Source organism: Scyliorhinus canicula, chromosome 11 (genome assembly GCF_902713615.1).
Source record: "Scyliorhinus canicula chromosome 11, sScyCan1.1, whole genome shotgun sequence".
NCBI lineage: Eukaryota > Metazoa > Chordata > Chondrichthyes > Carcharhiniformes > Scyliorhinidae > Scyliorhinus > Scyliorhinus canicula.
In genome coordinates, this window is record NC_052156.1 from 20256463 (window position 1) to 20273387 (window position 16925).

The window sequence follows — 16925 nt, forward strand, 5'->3', positions numbered from 1 at the left end:
AGGACTGTGTATTTTTCGGTGTCAACCTTAGCTCAGTCAGTAGCACTCTTGCTCCTGAATCACAGGGTTGTTGATTCAAGTCCCAACTACAGAGGTTTGAACACAAAATCTAGGCTGATACTCTTCAGATGCAATATTAAAGCAGGGACCTGTCTGGTTTCTAATGTGGGGATAAAAGATCCACTGCCGCAATTTTGAAGGAAAGCAAGCGAGTTCTCTCCACTATCCTGGTCAATATTTATCCTTCAATCAACACCACTAAAGAATGGATATTATCTGGTCATTCTTCTTGTTCTTAGGCGGTCCCTCAGGATCATGGATGAATTGCTTTCACTCCTGCGCTATGGCTTCTGAGGCGGCTGATAAACCCAATGTGCAATCTGTGGACTCTTCCACATATGGGGCGGAGGTACTTGAAGAATATGGCAGATGAGTTATTTAGTGGTTTGTGACTTCTCCCTAAACCCTCGACTACAATGCCGTGTAATCCTGACTAAGTCTCTCAATGTGTTCGGAGCCTTCAAAATGAAAAATTTCCATCTTGGTCAGTCACAGGCCAGGGACTCCTATGAATCGAATGTTTGACCTCTTCAGGGATGTATTATCATATTATCTCATTATCACAATGCTGCTCGAGAGAGTCTGGTGTACACAAATTGGCTGCTACATTTCTTATCACAGTGATTTGTGGCAAAAAAAAACCTGAATGGATGGAAAACATTACAATGCTGAGGTTGTGAAAAGCAAATTATTTTTTATTTTGAAAGTGGAACGTTCTCTGGGTGCTATGTGTTATATTGTGCAGTTTGCTAGACTTCTGAAGACATTAGGAAATTCTCTCGGAGAAGAATTTCTTCACCGAACAGTAAGAATATTGAATAAGATACATAGCTGGTGCTGAATCACCCCTGATTATCATTAATAATTCACCTTCCTGACAGTTTTCCTCAGCATCTAACAATAATATTTAAACAATTATTAAAGTCAACAGGGACTTTTCCATGAATCTGCTTGTACAGACAATGAGCAACTTCAGGCTATCACCAAGAAAGGTTACAGGTTAGAAAAACAGAAAATGGTCCAGTGGCGGCTATGAAGGAGTAGGTCACACATTTGGTGGCTCCCGCTCGGGACACATTGAGAGACTTAGTCAGGATTACACAGCATTGTAGTCGAGGGTTTAGAGAGAAGTCACAAACCACTAAATAACTCATCTGCCATATTCTTCACGTACCTCCTGCCCCATATGTGGAAGAGTCTACAGATTGCACATTGGGTTTATCAGCCACCACAGAAGCCAAAGGTCGGACCTTCTCCCCCGATTTTTTACTGGACTGGATTTGGAAAATTGATGGTAGAGGCAATTGTTGATTGCATTCCCATTTCGGTGCATGGAGATGCGGACTAGAAGTGCTCGCAAAGGAAGAAACAGGCAGAGAAGGCTTGGGCTGAAGCTGCAGCGGGGGAAAGCATGGCAGATGACCAGACTCCTGGCTGTCGACCCAAAGGTCAACGGAGCAGCTGCTGCAATTTATCCAGGAGGGCTTCGCCAAGCAGAAGCAGGAATACTTGGACCCAATTAAAGAATCAATTGCACAGCTGGAGCTCAGATTGGATGCCCAAGATCGAGCGATCCAGAAAGTAGAAAAGGCGCTGGCTGAGCAGGAGGAACATCAAACTGCGGTGGAATTGGAGGTGGGGATGCTGAGAGACCAGCAGAAAAGGCTCCAGGAGAAGGTGGAGGACCTAGAGAATAGGTCCCACCGGCAGAACCTTAGAATTGTCGGTCTCCCGGAGGGGTCCGAAGGAGGGGACACTGGGGCATGCATAGCGAGCATGTTCGAGAAGTTGCTGGGGGATGGAACGTTCTCCCGACCCTTGGAGGTGGACAGGGCTCACAGAGCGCTCGCAAGGAAGCCACAAGTGGGGGACCTCCCGAGGGCAATGGTGGTGAGATTCCACAGGTACTTGGACAAGGAGCGCATTTTATAGTGGGCCAGGCAGACACGGAGTTGTAAATGGGAGAACAGTATCCTGCGGATCTATCAGGACCCGAGTGCGGTGGTGGCCAGGAGAAGAGCGGGGTTCAATCAGATAAAGTCAGCCCTTTTTAAGAAAAAGGTGAAGTTTGGACTGCTGTATCCGGCCCGTCTCTGGGTCACGCATGAGGAGCAACATTTTTATTTCAAGTCGCCCGAGGAAGCGATGAACTTCGCGAAAAGGGAAGGACTGGTGGCGGACCGAGGACTTTGAACTTTGCTGCAACGTTCACGTTTTAAAAGTATCTTGTTTTTCGGACGTTATTTGTAATGCCTACTGTATTGATTTGGGGCCAGTTGCAGAGCTGAGTGAGTTAAAGTTTACATTTACACTGATGGGGGATGGAGGTGTGTTTGTTAGATGCTGGATCCTCTGTTTGATCTTTTCTTTGTTTATCGTTTTTTTTCTTTCTAGGGCAATTGAGTTGGGACTGGTTTATCGTTTGAGTATGTGTGTATGAGCGAGGGGAGGAGGTGGAGGGAACAATAGGTGGGAGAATGTCTGGCACCATGGGTGGGGGTCACCAAGCTAGCTGGACGGGCTAGCTCACAGAAGCACAGTGGGGGGTGAGCAGATGCAATGCTTGTCGAAGGGGTTGGTTTACATTGTGCTGTTACTAGGGCTGGGGGAGAGATTTTCTGCTGACGAGGGAGGGACTGTTGCTGAAGGACAGAAAGGAGGTCGGGGGCGGAGGCTGCCTGGGGATGGGTCGGTGGTGGCATGGGGTGCGGGCTGGAGACTGATGGTTGATCGGCAAAGGGGTGGGGGCGATGAGCCCCCCAATTAGGCTGGTCACGTGGAATGTAAGAGGACTAAATGGGCCGGTTAAGAGGGCACGCGTGTTCACGCATCTGAGGGGATTGAAGGCGGACATGGTAATACTACAGGAGACGCACCTTAGAGGAGCTGATCAGATCAGATCAAGGGAGGGATGTGTCGGACAGGTTTTTCACTCAGGTTTGGACTCGAAGACTAGAGGGGTCGCGATCCTGATTAATAAGGTGAGTGGTGTTTGAGGCGGGAAGAATAATGACGGATGTGGGAGGCTGGTACATTATGGTCAGTGGGAAACTGGAGGGGGTGCAGGTGGTACTAATAAATATGTATGGCGCCAAATTCGGATGATGTGGAGTTCATAAAGAGGATGCTGGGGAAGGTCCCGGACCTAGATTTGCGTAAGTTGGTCATGGGAGGGGACTTCAACAGTTATTGACCCTGGTTTAGACCAGTCAAGCTCAAAGATGGGCAGGGTGCCAGCAATGGCAAAGGAGCTAAAGGGGTTCATGGAGCAGGTGGGGGGGGGGGTTTGGACCCATGGAGGTTTGGGCAGCCGAGAGTGAAGGAACTTTCCTTCTACTCACACGTGCATAAAGTGTACTCTCGGATTGATTTTTCTATTTTGGGCTCTACTGAAGGGGGTGGTGGACATGGGGTATTCGGAGATCACAATCTCAGATCATGCCCCGCACTGAGTTGACCTACAGGTTAGCAAGGAGAGTAGCCAGCGCCCGCACTGGAGGCTGGACGTGGGACTTTTAGCTGACGAAGAGGTGCGTGGGCGGCTGAGGAAATGTTTTCAGAACTACCTGGAAGTCAATGACATGGGTGAAGTTTTGCCAGCGGTGGTCTGAGAGGCATTGAAGGCGGTGGTTAGAGGGGAGCTGATCTCAGTACAGGCCCACAGGGAGAAGGTAGAAAGAGCAGAGACGGACTGACTGATAAAGGAGATATTGCAGGTCGACAGGAGGTATGCGGAGACCCCAGAGGCAGGGCTTTTAAGGGAACAACAGAAGAGGCTACAGGCAGAGTTTGGCTTGTTAACTACAGGGAGGGCGCAGCAGCAACCGGTGGGGCGGGGGGGGGGGGGGGGGGGGGGGGGGGGGGGGGTTTGGATCGGTGGGAGGGAGAACTGTGTACATGGGTTTGTGGGATGTGGCGGGTGTTATCTCTTTCCCTTTTGTTGTTTAGGTGTTCTTTTGTTTGTAGTTGCTTTTGAAGTTGGGTGGGTATTGTTCTTCGGGTGTTACCGCGGTTGTTTTGTTAATAGAGTTGAGATGTTTATATTTTGTAAAAATTTCAATAAAAATTTTTTATTTTTTTTAAACTACAGGGAGGGCGGTAGAGCAGCTGAGGAAGGCGAGGGGGGCGATCTATGAGCATGGGGAGAAGGCCAGCAGAATGCTTGCACAGCAGCTTAGGAAGAGGGAGGCAGCCAGGGAGATGGGGAAAGTAAAGGATGGGGCGGGAGCCTGGTTGGAGACTCAGCAGGGGTGAATAAGGCGTTCAAGGAGTTTTATAGTAGGCTGTATGGGTCGGACCCCCAGCGGGGCCAGAGGAGATGAGGCACTTCTGAGGGGGGCTGAATTTCCCAAAGGTGGACGGGGGGTTGGTAGAAGGGCTGGGAGCCCCGATCGGGTTGGAAGAGATAGCGGAGGGTCTAAAGGCCGCGCAGTCGGGTAAAACCCCAGGGCCGGACAGGTACCCAGTGGAGTTCTATAAAACGTTCTCTGGGATATTGGTGCCGCTGTTAATGAGGACATTCAATGAGACAAGGGAGCGTGGGGTGCTTCCCCCAACGATGTCACAGGCCACGATCTCATTGATCGTGAAGCGGAACAAGGACCCAGAGCTGTGTGGGTCCTATAGGCCGATATCCCTGTTGAATGTGGACACCAAACTGCTGGCCAAAATCTTGTTGTCTAGGATTGAGGATTGTGTTCCAGACGGGGTTTGTTAAGGGAAGGCAGCTGGTGGCCAATGTAAGACGGTTGTTAAATGTGATCATGATGCCCCCGGGAGGTAGGGAGGTGGAGGTAGTCATCGCAATGGACGCAGAGAAGGTTTTTGATCGGGTAGAATGGGAATATCTGTGGGAGGTACTGGGACGGTTCAGATTTGGGCAGGGCTTTATTGACTGGGTCAGGTTGTTGCATCAGGCTCCTGTTGCGAGCGTATGGACAACATCAGACTATTTTAGGCTGCATCAGGGATGAGACAGGGATGCCCCCTCCCCATTGTTGTTTGCGTTAGCCAAAGAGCCGCTGGCAATTGCTCTGAGAGCCTCAAGGGGCTGGTCCAGCGGGGGAGATAAACTAAATATGGGGAAAACTGAGATGTTTGCGGTCCAGGCAAGGGGGCAGGAGAGTGGTAGGGGAAGCTTTCGGTACCTAGGCATCCAGGTGGCGCGGGGAATGGGAAAGGCTGCACAAGCTTAATCTGGCCTTAGGCCAAATGAAGGACGATTTTCGGAGATGGGACACGCTCCCGTTGTCACTAGCTGGGAGAGTGCAGACAGTGAAAATAACGATCCTCCCGAGTTTCCTGTTTGTGTTTCAGTGTCTCCCCGTCGTTATTCCACAGTCCTTTTTTAAACAGGTCAATAAGGTAATCACTGGCTTTGTATGGGCGGGCAAGACCCCGCGAGTAAAAAAGGGGATGTTTGAGCAGAGCCGGGAGCAGGGCTGGCGCTGCCGAACTTCAGTAATTACTATTGGGCAGCGAGCATAGCCATAATCAGGAAGTGGGTGGTGGGAGGGTGGGGGGTTCGGTATGGGAACGTGTGGAGGCGGCTTCATGCAAGGGCACCAGCTTGGGGGCGTTGATAACAGCGCCTCTGCCATCCCGCCGGCAAGGTACTCCACCAGCCCCGAGTGGTGGCGGCCCTGAGGGTCTGGGGACAATGGAGGAGGCAAGTGGGAGCGGAGGGAGCATCGGTGTGGTCTCCAATCTGTAAAAATCACCGGTTTCCCCCGGGAAGGATGGATGGAGGGTTTCAGAGATGGCAGAGAGCAGGGATTGAGAGGGCGGGGGATATGTTTATAGAGGGGAGCTTTCCTAGCCCGAGGGAGCTGGAGGAGAAATTTGGATTGGCGAGGTTAAATGAATTTAGGTACCTGCAGGTGCGGGACTTCCTACGCAGGCAGGTTTCAACCTTCCCACTCCTACCACCAAGGGGGATACAGGACAGGGTAGTTTCAAGAGTGTGGGTGGGAGAAGGGAGGGTCTCTGACATTTACAAGGAACTCATGGGGTCAGAGGAGACACAGACTGAGGAGCTAAAGCGCAAGTGGGAAGAGGAGTTGGGAGGGGAGATAGAGGATGGTCTCTGGGCGGACGTGTTGAGTAGAGTCAACGCGTCCACAACATGTGCCAGCCTGATAGAATTCATGGTCGTTCACTGGACACATATGACAGTGGACTGGATGAGCAGGTTCTTTGGGGTAGAAGATAGGTGCGCAAGGTGTGCAGTAGGGCCAGCAAACCATGTCCACATGTTCTGGACATGCCCAAAGCAGAGGGGATTCTGGCAGGTGTTTGCAGATGTCATGTCCACGGTGTTAAAAACAAGGGTGGCACCGAGTCCAGAGGTGGCAATTTTCGGAGTGTCGGAAGATCCGGGAATCCAGGAGGAGAAAGAGGCAGACGTTTTGGCCTTTGCTTCCCTGGTAGCCCAGAGACGGATATTATTAGCTTGCAGGGACTCAAAGCCCCTGAAGTCGGAGACCTGGCTATCTGACATGGCTAGCTTTCTCTGCTTGGACAAAATCAAGTTTGCCCTGAGAGGGTCAATGCTAGGGTTCGCCCGGAGGTGGCAGTCGTTCTTCGACTTCTTTGCGGAAAATTAACCTTCAGCAGAAGGCCGGGGGGGGGGGGGGGGGGGGGGGGGGGGGGGGTATTTAGCTTAGTTTAGAGTAGGGGGTTAGAAAATGTGGAACCTGTAAGGGAGGAAGATGGGCTTTTGCACTATGTTTATAAATTCATGTGCATTGTTTATTGTTGTTGTAAAACCATAAATACCTCAATAAAATGTTAATATAATAAAGGAAACACAAAAAATGCTGGATAAAGTCAGCAGGTCTGGCAGCATCTGTCGAGCGAGACAGAGTTAATGTCTCAGGTCTAAATGTCCCTTCTACAAAACAGGTTATAGGTTTGATATATAGAAGGGCTACCTCAGAAGGCAAAGCTTGGGGGGATAATTTTATTTATTTCCCTCCCTTGCTGGATTTGAGCACGTTAACTGGGTTGACACTTTATGCAATTTAGACTCAGTACTGCATTCTGGGGTGTTATCCTCTGGATAAGGCACAAGGCCTAGAGCCCATCTGTCAGTTCAGAGAATGCTAAAGATTCCACAGTATTATTCAAAGATGAGACGGTTTCCCTATCATGGTTAATATTCCTTACTCAACCAGCACCAGCAAAAGAGGTGAACTGAACTAAAACTCATTGTTCTTTGTGGAATGTTTTTGTGCACGATGTTGGTGTTCCATCTATTCGACAATAGTTACTGCACTACAAAAGTAAGCAAGATAAAAGATTTGCATTTAAATAGTATCATTCATGGTCTGAAGCTAAAAAAAAAACTTGCATTAACAGCTTTCATAACCTCAGGGCATTCTAAAACACTTAACAGCCAATGAAGTACTTTTGAAGTGTATTCATTGTTGTAATGTCGGAATTGTGACAGCCAATTTGTGCACAGCAAGCTCCCACAAACAGCAAATGTCTTAATGACCAGATAATCTGCTGTAGGGGTGTTGATTAAGTCAGTGTTCTTCAAAGTCGGGGCACGACCCGCGGGCGGGTCACTGAGCTGTTGTCCGCGGCGCTCCCGATCGCGCAAATCGCCGCGCAGCAGCCAGCTCTTAATAAAGCCAGCTGCAAGCGGCCGCGAACATGTTAAAAAAAAATTTGGCCGCATTGAGTGTGCGCGTACAATGATCGCGCACATGCTCACAATGATCGCGCACATGCTCACAATGATCGCGCACATAATTGGGCACGCATGCGCAGTGCGGCTGCTATTTTTTTTAAACGTTTGCAGCTTTTGGTTTTACAAGTTCTGTAGTGGTTTTTATTCATTTATTTTATTCATTTAATTTTTTTTCATTTATTTTATTCATTTTATTTTTTTTAACAAGTTCGGGGGGGGGGGGTGTTATTGATAAATTTTACAGGAAAAAAAATGCAGAACTTTGGACAGATGGAGACTCCATACTTTCTGAAAACGGAAGGCTTCACCTTCATCCAACAGGTTCCATTGGAGGAGCGTGTACAAGGGCCAAAGGGACCCAAAACCATTTCCTCCATTTTTGTCAGCAGCAAATAAGGTAAGAGAAAATGGTGGGTCGCAATGGTTGGCCAGCGTGGGTCGCGAAGGTCGGTCAGGTTGAGTCCCGAAGGTTGGCCGATTGGTAAAAATGGGTCCCCGGAAAGAAAGTTTGACAAACACTGGATTCAATCTCATGGCTCTTCAATGAACTCTTGGAGCTGAAAAATCTCCCTTTTACATGGGAGATCTGCATCTATGTAGCGCCTTTCACAACCACAGGATGTCTCAAAGCACTTTACAGCAAGTGAAGTACTTTTTTGAATTGTAGTCTCTCACCACTATTCTCAAAGTATAATTTGACTTATACCTTAAGTCTCTTTAGTCCATAGCTAGGTCAACACCAACCTCTTGAGTTCATGTTTTTCCCATTTTTGCATTCTAGGTGCCATACTTTATGCTTATCTGCATTGTTGTTGACTTATATATTTTATCCAACTGATCTCCAAATTGTTCTAGTTTGGTACCTGCTGCAAATTTGACCAATTTTCATTAAGTTTTAGAATCAAAGTCATCCAAATAAATTAGAAGACAGTTTTCCCAACACTGTACACTGGGGCATGCCACTCAGTGCTCGCTGCTCCCCACAATCAAACATAACTACTCTAAGAAGCAATAATCATGATCCCAAAACAGCCCATAATATAGGATTATTTTTGAAGCGTGTTCACTGTTAGTAGGCAAACGTGGCAGTCACAACGAGGCCTCACATATCAATGAAACAGATGATCAGCTATTCTCCTTGAGTTTGTTAATTGTGCAATGAATGTTGGCCAGGGAAATACAAAAATTATCTGCACTACTCAAAATATTGTTACGGTATGTTTTAAACAGACAAAAAGCACTCAGTTTAACAACAAAATTATATATTGCACGTGAAGCATTCGTGAATATTTGAGACACATCTATGTCATTTATTTCTCTTTCGTAGGAAAAGAGAGACTTTTGGGTCCACGTAGATGGATGTTTGAAGGTGGCAGGCCATATTGAGAGAGTGATTAGCAAAGCACATATGATCTTGGGCTTCATTAAAAAAAGGCACAAAAGCACGGAAGCTCTGCTGAGTCTTTATAAAGTTCTGGTTAGGTTACAACTAGAGCATTGCATTCAGTTCTGGTCACTACACTTGAAATGAAAATGAAATGAAAATCGCTTATTGTCACGAGTAGACTTCTTTAGGAAGAATGCGAGAGTTCTTGAACAATTGCAGAAGCGATTTACCCAAATGATTTCAGGAATGTGTATTTTGGCTTCAAAGTTAAGTTGAAGCTGGGGTTGTTCTCGGAGCATAGGAAATTGAGGGGGAGATTTGACGAGAGCAGGACAGGTTTGGATAAGGTAGACAAGGAGATAATAAAGCAAGTCTATATATATATATATGTTACATCATGATAATTGGACCCATATAGATACCATTGGTCTGCATCTTTACTTGCATTCAATAAATATCTGTATTGTACTGCCAACCCTGGGTTCCTCAGTGTGAAACCAAGCTCAGTATCAAATGAATTCTTCTAGTTCCGTCCCATCGCAAGAATAAAACAAATTAGCTGATGAGGCCCATATCTAGACTATTTAAACCCAATTTATTCCATGTTTGATTGTTACTGGCTGCATCTCCACCTTTCCATCTGAAATAATGAAAGCTGCTTAACTGTTCTACCTTTGAAGGCATCCTCACAGAGACCTTATTCAGAGTTTCAAGCTTAATATGAAATGACATCACTGCCGATGCTTTGTAAATGGAAGCTCCTGAAATTGGCCCACTGGAACCAGAACAAAGGTTTTGCTTTTCTGAGTCACGGGCTTATTTCTGATACTGTAGACTTCCATTACTTTAAACTCTTTATTGAAAATTTCTCAAAGCAATTATAAATTCCTCTTGAGTTGCACTGTGTATGTGTGTGCACCTATTCAATAAACTATACCTGAAGTAGGTCAATTATTTTTTATGGGTAGTTGGTACAAATGGAAAACTAACAAGTTATACTCTTCAGAAAAAATTGTCAATAAGTAGGAGTTTGACCAACTGTGACACAGCTCCTTAAAATATTATTTTCCAACAGTTTACAAACCATTAGGGCAGGTGTAAAAGCACAACTGGTATGCATTATTTTATTTAAAAACTCCAAATTTGCACAGGACATGCTTGACCAACCTACTCACAATGACCTTAACTATGAATGAAATGAATTCATTTTAATAGATACCAGCCATGCCACAGGTAGCTAGAGATCACTTTCAGTTTTCCATACTCAAAGCAATATTATACATTTCAAATTAATGCTCGGTCATATTTTTTTTTTGCTATATGAGTTTGACCACAGCATTAACTTGACGCTATGCAATGTCCCACAAAACAAAACAAATGCCAGGTCACACTACACTTAAATCTCCACTAGGCACCAAAAAGCACTTCCCATTCTCCTGCATCTCGAGCCGATAGCTGAAAGCACCACATCAGAGACACAGAAGATTTCACACCATATTTTGTTTTCAGCACACCCACCTGTGATGGTAATGTGAAGAGCATAATATATTTTAAGGGGGAAGGGAGAAATCATATCTAAAATTTGAAGAAACATTTCATATTAAACTGAGGCCCAAGTAGAATTTAAAACAAACTAATTGATTTCAATATTTATATATCTTGTGGCTAAAAAATATATAGTGAACAGTGCATTCATGTTTTACTTCGGGGACTTTAGTTCCTTCCACAAAGTAATGTTTCCATTTACCAGCAAAATGAAATGAAACCCAAAGCATCCTCTCTCATGCACAGTATATGATGATCCTATTTTTAGAAATGATGATTGCTGCAGCAATTCAAGAGCTGGTCTAAAGACAGTTTGGCAAAGTAAATCCTGGTGAAATTCAGTTAAGTGTTCCTGATAAATGCTCACAAACATACGCCTTACAAGGGAGAACATGTCACTGGGATGAGCCTCCAATTTAGAAATTATTTTACATGTTAAACACTGAAACGATCTGCAGCAACACCAGACACTTCCTTAAACTCTATCTAATACATACCTTGTAATATATTAACTGTGGGAAGATAAAAGAGAAAACAGAAATAAGTATCCAATCTGATATTTTGATTTGTTTCCAATTATTTTACATAACACAATATGAAGATGGTCTTACTGTTCACCAGAAACTCTGAAATACACAGAATAGTTTACTGACATAGTCTTTCTTCATATGAATTTTAAAGATAGGATTACGCTTTCATCAATCCAAAGTTTGAAAAGTTCTAGTCAGAATAATGCTGGGTAAGATTTCTATTTATGCTGCTTTTGTTTTATTTGAACACAACTAATTGACATTTTGGGAATGAAACTGATTCAAAGTTAACAAGATCAAAAAAAATTATTTCAACAATCTGAATATCATAGAATTTACAGTACAGAAGAAGGCCATTCAGACATTCGAGTCTGCACCACCCATGGAAAGAGCACCCCACTTAAGCTAACACCTCCACCCTGTCCCAGTAACCCCTAACCTTTTTGGAAACGAAGGACAATTTAGCATGGCCAATATATCTAACTTACACATCTTTGGACTGTAGGAGGAAACTGGAGCACCCGGAGGAAACCCACGCAGACAGGGAGAGAACGTGCAGACTCCGCACAGACAGTGACCCATGCCGGGAATCAAACCTGGGACCCTGGAGCTTTGAAGCAACTGTGCTACCGTGCCGCCCTATAATAACTAGTACTTAACACAGCACATCTGGATTGTAAAAATTGGGAAATGTTCAATATAAAGAACAGCAAACTCTTTAAAAATGTGGGAAAAAATGAATCACCTACTAAGGCTAGGTTACAAAATTCTGTACGCCTTCAGTTTTGTCAGGTCACCCTCTCTGCTCTTGGCAATGGAAGCAAGATACCTTCAGTTGCACACATGCAGCTCCTTGGCTTGCTAAATAATAGGCAAATAACGGCAGATAAAAACGAATGAGAGTCTGAACCTCTTTGTCACTTGTAACAACTTTGATGTTCCACAATACCTACAATCAATGATGGAATTAACTGTAATGTGGTTTAACAAGCTGCAATGCGCAGGGTGTGGTTGAAGCAAATAGTATATATGCATTTAAGGGGAAGTTAAACATGTGGATGGGGGAAGAGGTGAATATATAGTTACATTGGCGGATATAGATGAGGATAGATGGGAGGAGGGTCCAATTGCTCGAGGAGCATAAAGACATGGACTGCTTGGAACAAATGGTTCGCCATTTAATCCAATCTAACATCATAGAATCATTGAATTCCTACAATGCAGGAGGAGGCCATTTAGACAATCGAGTCTGCACCACCCATGGAAAGAGCACCCCACTTAAACTAACACCTCCACTCCACCCAATTTTGCATGGCCATCGAGTCTGCACCAACCCTGCAAAAAACCACCCTACCCAAGCCCAATCCCCATCACCCCACCTAACATTTTGGATACACGGGCAATTTAGCATGGTCAATCCACCTTCCCAGCACATCTTTGGGCTGCGAGAAAACCAGAGAACCCGGAAGAAACCCACGCAGACACGGGGAGAATGTGCAAACTCCACAAAAACAGTCACCTCCACAAAAACAGTCACCTGAGGTCATAATCGAACCCGGGTCCCTGGCGTTGTGAGGCAGCAGTGCTAACCACTGTGTCGCTATATGTTGTTCTACTAAACTCAACACAAAGTTAACCAGGCAATTGAAAATAGCTTTCTGTGGCAAATCCATCATCTAAAATAATCAAAGAGGCCGGACCAAAATTGAAGAGTGGATGCAGGTGCACATCATAGAACAGAATTCCGACAGTGCAGAAGGAGGCCATTTGGCCCATCTAGTCTGCACCAAACCTCTGAGAGAACACCCTACCTTTTGAACACTAAGGGACAATTTAGCATAACCAATCCACCTAATCTGCACATCTTTGGACTTTGGAGGAAACCAGAGCACCTGGAGGTGATATCCTCTTTGTGCCAAAAATACAAAATCTTCAATTGCTGCGCATCAACAATCTTGTTTGGTTGAAAATGTGAGTAAAGAAATACCATTGGTTAATTACTTAGTGTTACAATCTTATTTTAAGAAGCATCCATGGCAGAACTATGTCCCTATCTGCCTCTGTTCAAATCCAGGGTTAACCATCACATGGAGGACCAGGAAGATTCTTGATTTACCCACTATCACATAATATAATTCACAGTTCCTTCCAGTGCCAAACAACTCCTCACCTATCATATTGACCCGCAGAGAGTCAAATCCATGGGTATATGTCCACAAATTCATGTTAAGCAGATCTTTGTGATAGCCGAGGTGACCCCATTCCCATATGAATACAACACTACATAATCCAATATGCCCACAAACATGGTCTTTGTCAAGAACAATATTTAAATGCCAAATGAAAACATAATAAAACAGTAAAAGTGTGAAAGACTCTTTATTCAATCTGTTCACGCCTTACAATGACCTGACCTTGTAAAAGACCAAAGCTTTGCGTTGAAAAATGTCAGGAGTTAACTCCGGAAAAACTCTAATCTTTTTTCTGCTCAGTCATTTGTGGACTCTTCAGGGTCATCGGCCTCCTCAGTTGACGAATGCACTGCATCCATAATTACATCATCTATTTTTCCTGTCATGCAGCATAAAGCATTGTCCACCTCCTCGTGTTTCCATCTTTCTCTCTACTTTAATTTCCATGCCCACAGGTGAGTGAAAAGTGCCTCACCATCAGATTGGTTGGCTTCAACCTGCTCCTCCTTGTTCTTGACATCTTGAGGAGCCAATTTCCGATAGACAATCTTTTAACTTTTTTACTGATTTAGTTATACTGGCTGACTTTGCACGTCTGTTCGCAGGGCGATGTCGACGTCAAATGATGTCTTGCCCAGCCCTCCAGAATTTTGAGCATGTGTGGTCTGACTCCATTCCTATTAGTCAACGCGGTCATATGACCAATTGGGTTAATCTGGGGTACCAGTGTGGAATTGGCATCTTTCCATGGAACTAACTATTCTGCCAGTGGGAATGGTCGACGAATTTGACATAACCAAATTTGTGTCATCTAAGTTTAACTCGCTGTGGTCTCACTGTAACTACATTGATATGGACTTTAGAAAGATATTTGTGCAGCAAACTCCTGAGCTCACATATACCACAGCAGCTGCAATTCAAACTTACCAAATTCACTAAATCTGGCAAATATCACAGCGTTTAATGTACATATAATGAAAAGGTCCTCTCAGCGAGTCTGTGGGCTGAAATTTCAAGCTGCTTTTGTAATATGGTACCAGATTCCAGAAATGTTTCATGTAGCCAGCTGCCACCTGAAGCTAAATGTGCTGGCATGAAGTACAGGGATGAAGTACAGGCAGTAACCTCAAGAACCCAGTTTCTAAGTGGCTAGCCTCAGTGAATCAATCAGGTGTATCTTCAGGCTGCAAAAGACCTATCCATCACAGGACACAAACAGAATAAAGAATTTCAGTTGTGCTCCACATATTTGCACAGATAGGGGATTGCTGAACATGTTAAAAAAACAGTGGGAATAAAGTGGGCTTTTTCAAGTTGGCAAGGAGTGAATAGTAGAGTGCCGCAAGGATCAGTGCTGGATCTCAGTTATTTACAGTCTATACTAATGACTTAGATGAAGAGACTAATGATACCAAGCTAAGTGGAAAGGTAAGCTGTGGGGAAGACAGAGAGGCTGCAAAGAGATATAGTTACAGTAAAATTACCATTGTCCCAGATGATCATAGGCTGCTTTCCCCTTCGAGGGGGAGAGCTGACTGGTGGAGGTTGAACCAGAGGATCACCACACCTCAGGCAAGGGGCAAGTATAAAAAGGCAGCCCCTCGTGAATAATCTCAGCCAGTATGGGAATTGAACCTGCGCTGCTGGCCTTGCTCTGCATCACAAACCAGCTGTCCAGCCCCATGAGCTAAATCGACCCCCAAAGATATAGACAGATTAAATGAGCAGGCAACAATAAGATGGCAGATGGAGTACAACAAGAGGATATGTGAAGTATTTGCTTTGGTCATAAGTAAAGAAATGCTCAATAATTTTTAAAAGGTGAGAAAAGTTAAGTGTTGATGTTCAGAGATTGGTTGTGCTGGTAAAAGGAATGCATACAGGTGCAGCAAGCAAATAGGAAGACAAATGGCATGCTGGGGATTGAAGTACAAGAATAAAGAATTATTTTTACTTGTACAGGCTTTTGGTGAACCCACATTGAAAGCACTGTGCACAGTTTTGGTCTCCACATTTAAGAAAGGATATGTTTGCATTGGAGGTGGTACTGCAAAGGTTCACGATGTTGGTCCTGGGATGAGTGGAGTATCCTGAAAATGAAATGAAATGAAAATCGCTTATTGTCACAAGTAGGCTTCAAATGAAGTTACTGTGAAAAGCCCCTAGTCGCCACAGTCCGACGGGAATTGAACCGTGTTGCTGGCCTGCCTTGGTCTGCTTTAAAAACTAGCGATTTAGCCCTGTGCTAAACCAGCCCCTAGATGAGAGATTGAGTAAATTATATTCTCTGGAGTTTAATAGAATGAGAGACGATCTCATTAAAATCTACAAAATTAACAGGCTTGATAGGGTGGACACTGAGAAAGTATTTCTGCGCATTGTAGAATCTAGAACAAGGAACATAGTCTCAGGATAGATATTCCACTGGTCTCTTGATTCATGCATGACCAGAGCTGAAGATTTTGTATCTCAAGGATGGTCGAGCACAATGGCTGCAGTATGGTAAGAGAGGGCGGCACGTTACAATGCCTGAGCTTTCATACAGCACGCCAGCCTATTCACGGCACTTCAAACCGAGCAATAGCAGTTGAAGCATTTCTTCCTCATACGATTGCTCCCATTTGCAAAAGTATTGCCTAGAAATTCCTTGTTTTACTACGAATATATATTTTTAAAATAAATTTAGAGTACCCAATTCATTTTTTCCAATTAAGGGGCAATTTTGTGTGGCCAATCCATCTATCCGGACATCTTTGGTTTGTGGGGGCGAAACCCACGCAAACACAGGGAGAATGTGCAAACCCCACACAGAAAGTGACCCAGAGCCGCGATCGAACCTGGGACCTCGGCACCGTGAGGCAGCAATGCTAACCACTGTCCCCTACGAATATAAATTGATGGGGTCAGTTGGAACCTCAGATTTTAGCACCGATCAATTCTTGTTCTCTCACACAGGGGCTGGTTTAGCACAGGGCTAAATCGCTGGCTTTGAAAGCAGACCCAGGCAGGCCAGTAGCACGGTTCAATTCCCGTACCAGCCTCCCCGAACAGGCGCCGGACTGTGGCGACTAGGGGCTTTTCACAGTAACTTCATTTGAAGCCTACTTGTGACAATAAGTGATTTTCATTTCATTTTCATTTTCACATGGGAAACATGAGAAACCTTTTTTTTAAATATTTGTTTATGCGGCAGTGCAGTGGCGCAGTGGTTAGCATTGCTGACTCATGGCTCCAAGGACCCGGGTTCGATCCCTGCCCCAGGTCACTGTCTATATGGCGTTTGCATATTCTCCCCATGTATGCGTGGTTCTTACCCTCGCAATCCAAAGATATGCAGGGTAGGTGGATTGGCCACGCTATACTACGCCTTAATTGGAAAAAAATAATTGGGAACTTTAAATTTTTTTTTTTTTATTGTTTATGAGCCATGGGCATTTCTGACAAGGCTTACTTTTATTGCATATCTCAAATTGCCCTTGAGGAAATAGCGGTGTGCCACCTTCTTGAACAATACA

General features: G+C 44.8%; 1 protein-coding gene across 18 annotated transcripts in view; it reads right to left on the reverse strand.

The window, feature by feature from the left end:
- The window catches only part of setd5 (SET domain containing 5), a 208767-nt gene that overhangs the window by 178594 nt on the left and 13248 nt on the right, over positions 1-16925 (reverse strand). For 3 of the 18 annotated variants that reach the window (XM_038812421.1, XM_038812426.1, XM_038812419.1), the window contains exon 2: positions 11186-11200. The exons of the other annotated variants lie outside the window; for them this stretch is intronic. The gene's annotated coding sequence lies outside the window, so the exon portion shown is untranslated. The remainder of the gene's footprint in view (positions 1-11185; positions 11201-16925) is intronic. 18 annotated transcript variants of the gene reach the window in all.